This window comes from Synchiropus splendidus, chromosome 5 (assembly GCF_027744825.2).
Source record: "Synchiropus splendidus isolate RoL2022-P1 chromosome 5, RoL_Sspl_1.0, whole genome shotgun sequence".
In the NCBI taxonomy this organism is placed as follows: Eukaryota; Metazoa; Chordata; class Actinopteri; order Syngnathiformes; family Callionymidae; genus Synchiropus; species Synchiropus splendidus.
This window is the reverse complement of record NC_071338.1, coordinates 1,277,573-1,290,106: the sequence shown is the minus strand read 5'-3', so window position 1 is coordinate 1,290,106 and position 12,534 is coordinate 1,277,573.

Sequence of the window (12,534 nt, the reverse complement as noted above, 5' to 3'; positions counted from 1 at the left end):
CGAATTTTCACTTCCACAATGGCAGAAATGGTCTTTCTAGTAGTTGCACATAAAATCTAAGCTGTCTGAAGTGTTTTTCCAGAATTATGAACATTTTCATGTTTAGCGTTCCGGAATCGACCTTATCTCAGGCTGAAAACGCGTTTTACGCATTGTGCCATAACTTTGCATAAAGCTTCAGAACATGAAATTTTCACCTCCCACTATAGCAGAAAGGGTCTTTCTAGTAGTTGCACATCAAATCTAAGCTGTCTGAAGTGTTTTTCCTAAGTTATCAACACTTTTATGTTTGGCGTTCCGGAATCAACCTTATCTCAGGCTGAAAACGCGTTTTACGCATTGTGCCATAACTTTGCAGGAAAGCTTCAGAACATGAAATGTTCAACTCCCACTATAGCAGAAAGGGTCTTTCTAGTAGTTGCACATCAAATCTAAGCTGTCTGAAGTGTTTTTCCAAAGTTATCAATATTTTTATGTTTGGCGTTCCGGAATCGACCTTATCTCAGGCTGAAAACGCGTTTCCTGCATTGTGACATAACTTTGCAGGGAAGCTTCAGAACATGAAATTTTCACCTCCCACTATAGCAGAAAGGGTCTTTCTAGTAGTTGCACATCAAATCTAAGCTGTCTGAAGTGGTTTTCCAAAGTTATCAACATTCTTATGTTTGGCGTTCCAGAATCGACCTTATCTCAGGCTGAAAACGCGTTTCCTGCATTGTGGCATAACTATGCAGGGAAGCTTCAGAACATGAAATTTTCACCTCCCACTGTAGTAGAAAGGGTCTTTCTAGTAGTTGCACATCAAATCTAAGCTGTCTGAAGTGTTTTTCCAAAGTTATCAACATTTTTATGTTTGGCGTTCTGAAATCAACGTCATCTCAGGCTGAAAACGAGTTTTACGCATTGTGCCATAACTTTGCAGCGAAGCTTCAGAACATGAAATTTTCACCTCCCACTATAGCAGAAAGGGTGTTTCTCGTAGTTGCACATCAAATCTAAGCTGTCTAAAGAGTTTTTTCAAAGTTATCAATATTTTTATGTTTGGCGTTCCGGAATCGACCTTATCTCAGGCTGAAAACGCGTTTCCTGCATTGTGGCATAACTTTGCAGGGAAGCTTCAGAACATCGAATTTTCACTTCCACAATGGCAGAAATGGTCTTTCTTGTAGTTGCACATAAAATCTAAGCTGTGTGAAGTGTTTTTCCAGAATTATGAACATTTTCATGTTTGGCATTCCGGAATCGACCTTATCTCAGGCTGAAAACGCGTTTTACGCATTGTGCCATAACTTTGCATATAGCTTCAGAACATGAAATTTTCACCTCCCACTATAGCAGAAAGGGTCTTTCTAGTAGTTGCACATCAAATCTAAGCTGTCTGAAGTGTTTTTCCAAAGTTATCAACACTTTTATGTTTGGCGTTCCGGAATCGACCTTATCTCAGGCTGGAAACACGATTTACGCATTCTGCCATAACTTTGCAGGGAAGCTTCAGAACATGAAATTTTCTACTCCCACTATAGCAGAAAGGGTCTTTCTAGTGGTTGCACATCAAATCTAAGCTGTCTGAAGTGGTTTTCCAAAGTTATCAACATTCTTATGTTTGGCGTTCCAGAATCGACCTTATCTCAGGCTGAAAACGCGTTTCCTGCATTGTGGCATAACTATGCAGGGAAGCTTCAGAACATGAAATTTTCACCTCCCACTGTAGTAGAAAGGGTCTTTCTAGTAGTTGCACATCAAATCTAAGCTGTCTGAAGTGTTTTTCCAAAGTTATCAACATTTTTATGTTTGGCGTTCTGAAATCAACGTCATCTCAGGCTGAAAACGAGTTTTACGCATTGTGCCATAACTTTGCAGCGAAGCTTCAGAACATGAAATTTTCACCTCCCACTATAGCAGAAAGGGTGTTTCTCGTAGTTGCACATCAAATCTAAGCTGTCTAAAGAGTTTTTTCAAAGTTATCAATATTTTTATGTTTGGCGTTCCGGAATCGACCTTATCTCAGGCTGAAAACGCGTTTCCTGCATTGTGGCATAACTTTGCAGGGAAGCTTCAGAACATCGAATTTTCACTTCCACAATGGCAGAAATGGTCTTTCTTGTAGTAGCACATAAAATCTAAGCTGTGTGAAGTGTTTTTCCAGAATTATGAACATTTTCATGTTTGGCATTCCGGAATCGACCTTATCTCAGGCTGAAAACGCGTTTTACGCATTGTGCCATAACTTTGCAAATAGCTTCAGAACATGAAATTTTCACCTCCCACTATAGCAGAAAGGGTCTTTCTAGTAGTTGCACATCAAATCTAAGCTGTCTGAAGTGTTTTTCCAAAGTTATCAACACTTTTATGTTTGGCGTTCCGGAATCGACCTTATCTCAGGCTGGAAACACGATTTACGCATTCTGCCATAACTTTGCAGGGAAGCTTCAGAACATGAAATTTTCTACTCCCACTATAGCAGAAAGGGTCTTTCTAGTGGTTGCACATCAAATCTAAGCTGTCTGAAGTGGTTTTCCAAAGTTATCAACATTCTTATGTTTGGCGTTCCAGAATCGACCTTATCTCAGGCTGAAAACGCGTTTCCTGCATTGTGGCATAACTATGCAGGGAGGCTTCAGAACATGAAATTTTCACCTCCCACTGTAGTAGAAAGGGTCTTTCTAGTAGTTGCACATCAAATCTAAGCTGTCTGAAGTGTTTTTCCAAAGTTATCAACATTTTTATGTTTGGCGTTCTGAAATCAACGTCATCTCAGGCTGAAAACGTGTTTTACGCATTGTGCCATAACTTTGCAGCGAAGCTTCAGAACATGATATTTTCAACTCCCACTATAGCAGAAAGGGTCTTTCTCGTAGTTGCACATCAAATCTAAGCTGTCTAAAGAGTTTTTTCAAAGTTATCAATATTTTTATGTTTGGCGTTCCGGAATCGACCTTATCTCAGGCTGAAAACGCGTTTCCTGCATTGTGGCATAACTTTGCAGGGAAGCTTCAGAACATCGAATTTTAACTTCCACAATGGCAGAAATGGTCTTTCTAGTAGTTGCACATAAAATCTAAGCTGTCTGAAGTGTTTTTCCAGAATTATGAACATTTTCATGTTTGGCATTCCGGAATCGACCTTATCTCAGGCTGGAAACACGATTTACGCATTCTGCCATAACTTTGCAGGGAAGCTTCAGAACATGAAATTTTCTACTCCCACTATAGCAGAAAGGGTCTTTCTAGTAGTTGCACATCAAATCTAAGCTGTCTGAAGTGGTTTTCCAAAGTTATCAACATTCTTATGTTTGGCGTTCCAGAATCGACCTTATCTCAGGCTGAAAACGCGTTTCCTGCATTGTGGCATAACTATGCAGGGAAGCTTCAGAACATGAAATTTTCACCTCCCACTGTAGTAGAAAGGGTCTTTCTAGTAGTTGCACATCAAATCTAAGCTGTCTGAAGTGTTTTTCCAAAGTTATCAACATTTTTATGTTTGGCGTTCTGAAATCAACGTCATCTCAGGCTGAAAACGAGTTTTACGCATTGTGCCATAACTTAGCAGCGAAGCTTCAGAACATGAAATTTTCACCTCCCACTATAGCAGAAAGGGTGTTTCTCGTAGTTGCACATCAAATCTAAGCTGTCTAAAGAGTTTTTTCAAAGTTATCAATATTTTTATGTTTGGCGTTCCGGAATCGACCTTATCTCAGGCTGAAAACGCGTTTCCTGCATTGTGGCATAACTTTGCAGGGAAGCTTCAGAACATCGAATTTTCACTGCCACAATGGCAGAAATGGTCTTTCTAGTAGTTGCACATAAAATCTAAGCTGTCTGAAGTGTTTTTCCAGAATTATGAACATTTTCATGTTTGGCATTCCGGAATCGACCTTATCTCAGGCTGAAAACGCGTTTTACGCATTGTGCCATAACTTTGCATATAGCTTCAGAACATGAAATTTTCACCTCCCACTATAGCAGAAAGGGTCTTTCTAGTAGTTGCACATCAAATCTAAGCTGTCTGAAGTGTTTTTCCAAAGTTATCAACACTTTTATGTTTGGCGTTCCGGAATCGACCTTATCTCAGGCTGGAAACACGATTTACGCATTCTGCCATAACTTTGCAGGGAAGCTTCAGAACATGAAATTTTCTACTCCCACTATAGCAGAAAGGGTCTTTCTAGTGGTTGCACATCAAATCTAAGCTGTCTGAAGTGTTTTTCCAAAGTTATCAATATTTTTATGTTTGGCATTCCGGAATCAACCTTATCTCAGGCTGAAAACGCGTTACTTGCATTGTGGCATAACTTTGCAGGGAAGCTTCAGAACATGATATTTTCAACTCCCACTATAGCAGAAAGGGTCTTTCTCGTAGTTGCACATCAAATCTAAGCTGTCTGAAGTGTTTTTCGAAAGTTTTCAACATTTTTATGTTTGGTGTTCCTGAATCGACCTTATCTCCGGCTGAAAACGCGTTTTCTGCATTGTGATATAACTTTGCAGGGAAGCTTCAGAACATGAAATTTTAACCTGCCACTATAGCAGAAAGGGTCTTTCTAGTAGTTCCACATCAAATCTAACCTGTCTGAAGTGTTTTTCCAAAGTTATCAACATTCTTATGTTTGGTGTTCCGTAATCAACCTTATCTCAGGCTCAAAACGCGTTCTCTGCATTGTGCCATCACTTTGCAGGAAAGCTGCAGAATATGAAATTTTCACCTCCCACTATAGCAGAAAGGGTCTTTCTAGTAGTTGCACATCAAATCTGAGCTGTTTGAAGTGTTTTTCCAAAGTTATCAACATTTTTATGTTTGGCGTTCCGGAACCCACCTTTTGTCAGGCTGAAAATGCGTTTTCTGCATTGTTCCACAACTATGCAGGGAAGCTTCAGAACATGAAATTTTAACCTCCCACTATAGCAGAACGGGTCTTTCTAGTAGTTGCACATCAAATCTAAGCTGTCTGAAGTGTTTTTCCAAAGTTAGCAACATTTTTATGTTTGCCGTTCTGAAAACAACGTCATCTCAGGCTGAAAACGAGTTTTACGCATTGTGCAAGAACTTTGCAGCGAAGCTTCAGAACATGAAATTTTCACCTCCCACTATAGCAGAAAGGGTCTTTCTCGTAGTTGCACATCAAATCAAAGCTGTCTGAAGTGTTTTTCCAAAGTTTTCAACATTTTTATGTTTGGTGTTCCTGAATCGACCTTATCTCAGGCTGAAAACGCATTTTACGTATTGTGCCATAACTTTGCAGGAAAGCTTCAGAACATGAAAATTTCACCTTCCACTATAGCAGAAAGGGTCTTTCTAGTAGTTGCACATCAAATCTAAGCTGTCTGAAGAGTTTTTCCGAAGTTATCAACATTTTTATGTTTGGCGTTCCGGAATCGACCTTATGTGAGGCTGAAAACGCGTTTTCTGCATTGTGCCATAACTTTGCAGGGTAGCTTCAGAACAAAAATTTTTCACCTCCGACTATAGCAGAAAGGGTCTTTCTAGTAGTTGCACATCAAATCTAACCTGTCTGAATTGTTTTTCCAAAGTTATCAACATTTTTATGTTTGGCGTTCCGGAATCGACCTTATGTGAGGCTGAAAACGCGTTTTCTGCATTGTGCCATAACTTTGCAGGGACGCTTCAGAACAAAAAATTTCACATCCCACTATAGCAGAAAGGGTCTTTCGAGTAGTTGCACATCAAATCTAAGCTGTCTGAAGTGATTTTCCGAAGTTATTAACATTTTTATGTTTGGCGTTCCGGAATTGACCTTATCTCAGGCTGTAAACGCATTTTACGCATTGTGCCATAACTTTGCAGGAAAGCTTCAGAACATGAAAATTTCACCTCCCACTATAGCAGAAAGGGTCTTTCTAGTAGTTGCACATCAAATCTAAGCTGTCTGAAGTGTTTTTCCGAAGTTATCAACATTTTTATGTTTGGCGTTCCGGAATCGACCTTATGTGAGGCTGAAAACGCGTTTTCTGCATTGTGCCATAACTTTGCAGGGAAGCTTCAGAACAAAAATTTTTCACCTCCCACCATAGCAGAAAGGGTTTCTCTAGTAGTTGCACATCAAATCTAACCTGTCTGAAGTGTTTTTCCAAAGTTATCAACATTTTTATGTTTGGCGTTCCGGAATCGACCTTATGTGAGGCTGAAAACGCGTTTTCTGCATTGTGCCATAACTTTGCAGGGAAGCTTCAGAACAGAAAAATTTCACATCCCACTATAGCAGAAAGGGTCTTAGCTGTCTGAAGTGTTTTTCCGAAGTTATTAACATTTTTTATGTTTGGCGTTCCGGAATTGACCTTATGTGAGGCTGAAAACGCGTTTTCTGCATTGTGACATAACTTTGCTGGGAAGCTTCAGAACATGAAATGTTCACCTCCCACGGTAGCAGAAAGGCTCTTTCTAGTAGTTGCACATCAAATCTAAGCTGTCTAAAGAGTTTTTCCAAACTTATCAATATTTTTATGTTTGGCGTTCCGGAATCGACCTTATCTCAGGCTGGAAACACGATTTACGCATTCTGCCATAACTTCTGCCATAAGCTTCAGAACATGAAATTTTAACACCCCACTATAGCAGAAAGGGTCTTTCTAGTAGTTGCACATCAAATCTAGGCTGTCTGAAGTGTTTTTCGAAAGTTATCAACATTCTTATGTTTGGCGTTCCGGAATCGACCTTATCTCAGGCTGAAAACGCGTTTCCTGCATTGTGACATAACTTTGCAGGGAAGCTTCAGAACATGAAATTTTCACTTCCCACTATAGCAGAAAGGGTCTTTCTAGTAGTTGCACATCAAATTTAAGCTGTCTGAAGTGTTTTTCCAAAGTTATCAATATTTTTATGTTTGGCGTTCCGGAATCGACCTTATCTCAGGCTGAAAACGCGTTTCCTGCATTGTGACATAACTTTGCAGGGAAGCTTCAGAACATGAAATTTTCACTTCCCACTATAGCAGAAAGGGTCTTTCTAGTAGTTGCACATCAAATTTAAGCTGTCTGAAGTGTTTTTCCAAAGTTATCAACATTCTTATGTTTGGCGTTCCGGAATCGACCTTATCTCAGGCTGAAAACGCGTTTCCTGCATTGTGGCATAACTATGCAGGGAAGCTTCAGAACATGAAATTTTCACCTCCCACTGTAGTAGAAAGGGTCTTTCTAGTAGTTGCACATCAAATCTAAGCTGTCTGAAGTGTTTTTCCAAAGTTATCAACATTTTTATGTTTGGCGTTCTGAAATCAACGTCATCTCAGGCTGAAAACGAGTTTTACGCATTGTGCCATAACTTTGCAGCGAAGCTTCAGAACATGAAATTTTCACCTACCACTATAGCAGAAAGGGTGTTTCTCGTAGTTGCACATCAAATCTAAGCTGTCTAAAGAGTTTTTTCAAAGTTATCAATATTTTTATGTTTGGTGTTCCGGAATCGACCTTATCTCTGGCTGAAAACGCGTTTCCTGCATTGTGGCATAACTTTGCAGGGAAGCTTCAGAACATCGAATTTTCACTTCCACAATGGCAGAAATGGTCTTTCTAGTAGTTGCACATAAAATCTAAGCTGTCTGAAGTGTTTTTGCAGAATTATGAACATTTTCATGTTTGGCGTTCCGGAATCGACCTTATCTCAGGCTGAAAACGCGTTTTACGCATTGTGCCATAACTTTGCATAAAGCTTCAGAACATGAAATTTTCACCTCCCACTATAGCAGAAAGGGTCTTTCTAGTAGTTGCACATCAAATCTAAGCTGTCTGAAGTGTTTTTCCAAAGTTATCAACACTTTTATGTTTGGCGTTCCGGAATCAAGCTTATCTCAGGCTGAAAACGCGTTTTACGCATTGTGCCATAACTTTGCAGGAAAGCTTCAGAACATGAAATTTTCAACTCCCACTATAGCAGAAAGGGTCTTTCTAGTAGTTGCACATCAAATCTAAGCTGTCTGAAGTGTTTTTCCAAAGTTATCAACACTTTTATGTTTGGCGTTCCGGAATCAACCTTATCTCAGGCTGAAAACGCGTTTTACGCATTGTGCCATAACTTTGCAGGAAAGCTTCAGAACATGAAATTTTCAACTCCCACTATAGCAGAAAGGGTCTTTCTAGTAGTTGCACATCAAATCTAAGCTGTCTGAAGTGTTTTTCCAAAGTTATCAACACTTTTATGTTTGGCGTTCCGGAATCGACCTTATCTCAGGCTGAAAACGCCTTTCCTGCATTGTGACAGAACTTTGCAGGGAAGCTTCAGAACATGAAATTTTCACCTCCCACTATAGCAGAAAGGGTCTTTCTAGTAGTTGCACATCAAATCTAAGCTGTCTGTAGTGTTTTTCCAAAGTTATCAACATTCTTATGTTTGGCGTTCCGGAATCGACCTTATCTCAGGCTGAAAACGCGTTTTCTGCATTGTGCCATAACTTTGCAGCGAAGCTTCAGAACATGAAATTTTCACCTCCCACTATAGCAGAAAGGGTGTTTCTCGTAGTTGCACATCAAATCTAAGCTGTCTAAAGAGTTTTTTCAAAGTTATCAATATTTTTATGTTTGGCGTTCCGGAATTGACCTTATCTCAGGCTGAAAACGCGTTTCCTGCATTGTGGCATAACTTTGCAGGGAAGCTTCAGAACATCGAATTTTCACTTCCACAATGGCAGAAATGGTCTTTCTAGTAGTTGCACATAAAATCTAAGCTGTCTGAAGTGTTTTTCCAGAATTATGAACATTTTCATGTTTGGCGTTCCGGAATCGACCTTATCTCAGGCTGAAAACGCGTTTTACGCATTGTGCCATAACTTTGCATAAAGCTTCAGAACATGAAATTTTCACCTCCCACTATAGCAGAAAGGGTCTTTATAGTAGTTGCACATCAAATCTAAGCTGTCTGAGGTGTTTTTCCAAAGTTATCAACACTTTTATGTTTGGCGTTCCGGAATCGACCTTATCTCAGGCTGGAAACACGATTTACGCATTCTGCCATAACTTTGCAGGGAAGCTTCAGAACATGAAATTTTCATATCCCACTATCGCAGAAAGGGTCTTTCTAGTAGTTGCACATCAAATCTAAGCTGTCTGAAGTGTTTTTCCAAAGTTATCAACATTTTTACGTTTGGCGTTCCGGAATCGACCTTATCTCAGGCTGAAAACGCGTTTTCTGCATTGTTCCATAACTTTGCAGGGAAGCTTCAGAACATGAAATTTTAACCTCCCACTATAGCAGAATGCGTCTTTCTAGTAGTTGCACATCTAATCTAACCTGTCTGAAGTGTTTTTCGAAAGTTATCAATATTTTTATGTTTGGCGTTCCGGAACCCACCTTATCTCAGCCTGAAAACGCGTTTTACATATTTTGCCATAACTTTGCAGGGAAGCTTCAGAACATGAAATTTTAACACCCCACTATAGCAGAAAGGGTCTTTCTAGTAGTTGCACATCAAATCTAAGCTGTCTGAAGTGTTTTTCCAAAGTTATCAACATTCTTATGTTTGGCGTTCCGGAATCGACCTTATCTCAGGCTGAAAACGCGTTTCCTGCATTGTGGCATAACTTTGCAGGGAAGCTTCAGAACATGAAATTTTCACCTCCCACTGTAGCAGAAAGGGTCTTTCTAGTAGTTGCACATCAAATCTAAGATGTCTGAAGTGTTTTTCCAAAGTTATCAACATTTTTATGTTTGGCGTTCTGGAACCCACCTTATCTCAGGCTGAAAACGCGTTTTCTGCATTGTGCCATAACTTTGCAGGGAAGCTTCAGAACATGAAAATTTCACCTCCCACTATAGTAGAAAGGGTCTTTCTAGTAGTTGCACATCAAATCTAAGCTGTCTGTAGAGTTTTTCCTGAGTTATCAACATTTTTATGTTTGGGGTTCCTGAATCGACCTTATCTCCGGCCGAAAACGCGTTTTCTGCATTGTGATATAACTTTGCAAGGAAGCTTCAGAACATGAAATTTTAACCTGCCACTTTAGCAGAAAGGGTCTTTCTAGTAGTTGCACATCAAATCTAACCTGTCTGAGGTGTTTTTCCAAAGTTATCAACATTTTTATGTTTGGCGTTCCGAAACCCACCTTATCTCACTCTGTAAGTGCGTTTTCTGCATTGTGCCATACCTTTGGAGGAAAGCTTCAGAACATGAAATTTTAACCTGCCACCATAGCAGAAAGGGTCCTTCTAGTAGTTGACCATCAAATCTAACCTGTCTGAAGTGCTTTTCCAAAGTTATCAACACTCTTATGTTTGGCGTTCCGTAATCAACCTTATCTCAGGCTCAAAACGCGTTCTCTGCATTGTGCCATCACTTTGCAGGAAAGCTGCAGAATATGAAATTTTCACCTGCCACTTTAGCAGAAAGGGTCTTTCTAGTAGTTGCACATCAAATCTAACCTGTCTGAAGTGTTTTTCGAAAGTTTTCAACATTTTTATGTTTGGCGTTCCGGAACGCACCTTATTGAAAACGCCTTTTCTGCATTGTGCCATAACTTTGCAGGGAAACTTCAGAACATGAAATTTTCACCTCCCACTATAGCAGAAAGGGTCTTTCTAGTAGTTACACATCAAATCTAAGATGTCTAAAGTGTTTTTTCAAAGTTATCATATTTTTATGTTTGGCTTTCCGGAATTGACCTTGTCTCATGCTGAAAACGAGTTTTCTGCATTGTGCCATAACTCTGCAGGGAAGCTTCAGAACATGACATTTAAACATCCTACTATAGCAGAAAGGGTCTTTCTAGTTGTTGCACATCAAATCTAAGCTGTCTGAAGTGTTTTTCCAAAGTTCTCAAAATTTTTATGTTTGGTGTTCTGGAACCCACCTTATCTCAGGCTGAAAACGTGTTTTCTGCATTGTGCCATAACTTTGCAGGAAAGCTGCAGAACATGAAATTTTCACCACCCACTATATCAGAAAGGGTCTTTCTAGTAGTTGCACATCAAATCTAAGCTGTCTGAAGTGTTTTTCCAAAGTTAGCAACATTTTTATATTTGCCGTTCTGAAATCAACGTCATCTCTGGCTGAAAACGAGTTTTACGCATTGTGCCAGAACTTTGCAGCGAAGCTTCAGAAGATGAAATTTTCACCTCCCACTATAGTAGAAAGGGTCTTTCTGGTAGTTGCACATCAAATCTAAGCTGTCTGAAGTGTTTTTCGAAAGTTTTCAACATTTTTATGTTTGGTGTTCCTGAATCGACCTTATCTCAGGCTGAAAACGCATTTCACGCATTGTGCCATAACTTTGCAGGAAAGCTTCAGAACATGGAAATTTCACCTCCCACTATAGCAGAAAGGGTCTTTCTATTAGTTGCACATCAAATCTAACCTGTCTGAAGTGTTTTTCCAAAGTTATCAACATTTTTATGTTTGGCGTTCCGGAATCAACCTTATCTCAGGCTGAAAACACGTTTTCTGCATTGTGCCATAACTTTGCAGGGAAGCTTCAAATCATGACATTTTCTCCTCCCACTAGAGCATAAAGGGTCTCTCGAGTAGTTGCACATCAAATCTAAGCTGTCTGAAGTGTTTTTCGGAAGTTATCAACATTTTTGTGTTTGGCGTTCCGGAATCGACCTTATGTGAGGCTTAAAACGCGTTTTCTGCATTGTGCCATAACTTTGCAGGGAAGCTTCAGAACATGAAATTTTCACCTCCCACTATAGCAGAAAGGGTCTTTCTAGTAGTTACACATCAAATCTAAGATGTCTGAAGTGTTTTTTCAAAGTTATCATATTTTTATGTTTGGCTTTCCGGAATTGACCTTGTCTCATGCTGAAAACGAGTTTTCTGCATTGTGCCATAACTCTGCAGGGAAGCTTCAGAACATGACATTTAAACATCCTACTATAGCAGAAAGGGTCTTTCTAGTAGTTGCACATCAAATCTAAGCTGTCTGAAATGTTTTTCCAAAGTTCTCAAAATTTTTATGTTTAGTGTTCTGGAACCCACCTTATCTCAGGCTGAAAACGTGTTTTCTGCATTGTGCCATAACTTTGCAGGAAAGCTGCAGAACATGAAATTTTCACCTCCCACTATATCAGAAAGGGTCTTTCTAGTAGTTGCACATCAAATCTAAGCTGTCTGAAGTGTTTTTCCAAAGTTAGCAACATTTTTATGTTTGCCGTTCTGAAATCAACGTCATCTCTGGCTGAAAACGAGTTATACGCATTGTGCCAGAACTTTGCAGCGAAGCTTCAGAAGATGAAATTTTCACCTCCCACTATAGTAGAAAGGGTCTTCCTGGTAGTTGCACATCAAATCTAAGCTGTCTGAAGTGTTTTTCGAAAGTTTTCAACATTTTTATGTTTGGTGTTCCTGAATCGACCTTATCTCAGGCTGAAAACGCATTTCACGCATTGTGCCATAACTTTGCAGGAAAGCTTCAGAACATGAAAATTTCACCTCCCACTATAGCAGAAAGGGTCTTTCTATTAGTTGCACATCAAATCTAACCTGTCTGAAGTGTTTTTCCAAAGTTATCAACATTTTTATGTTTGGCGTTCCGGAATCAACCTTATCTCAGGCTGAAAACGCGTTTTCTGCATTGTGACATAACTTTGCAG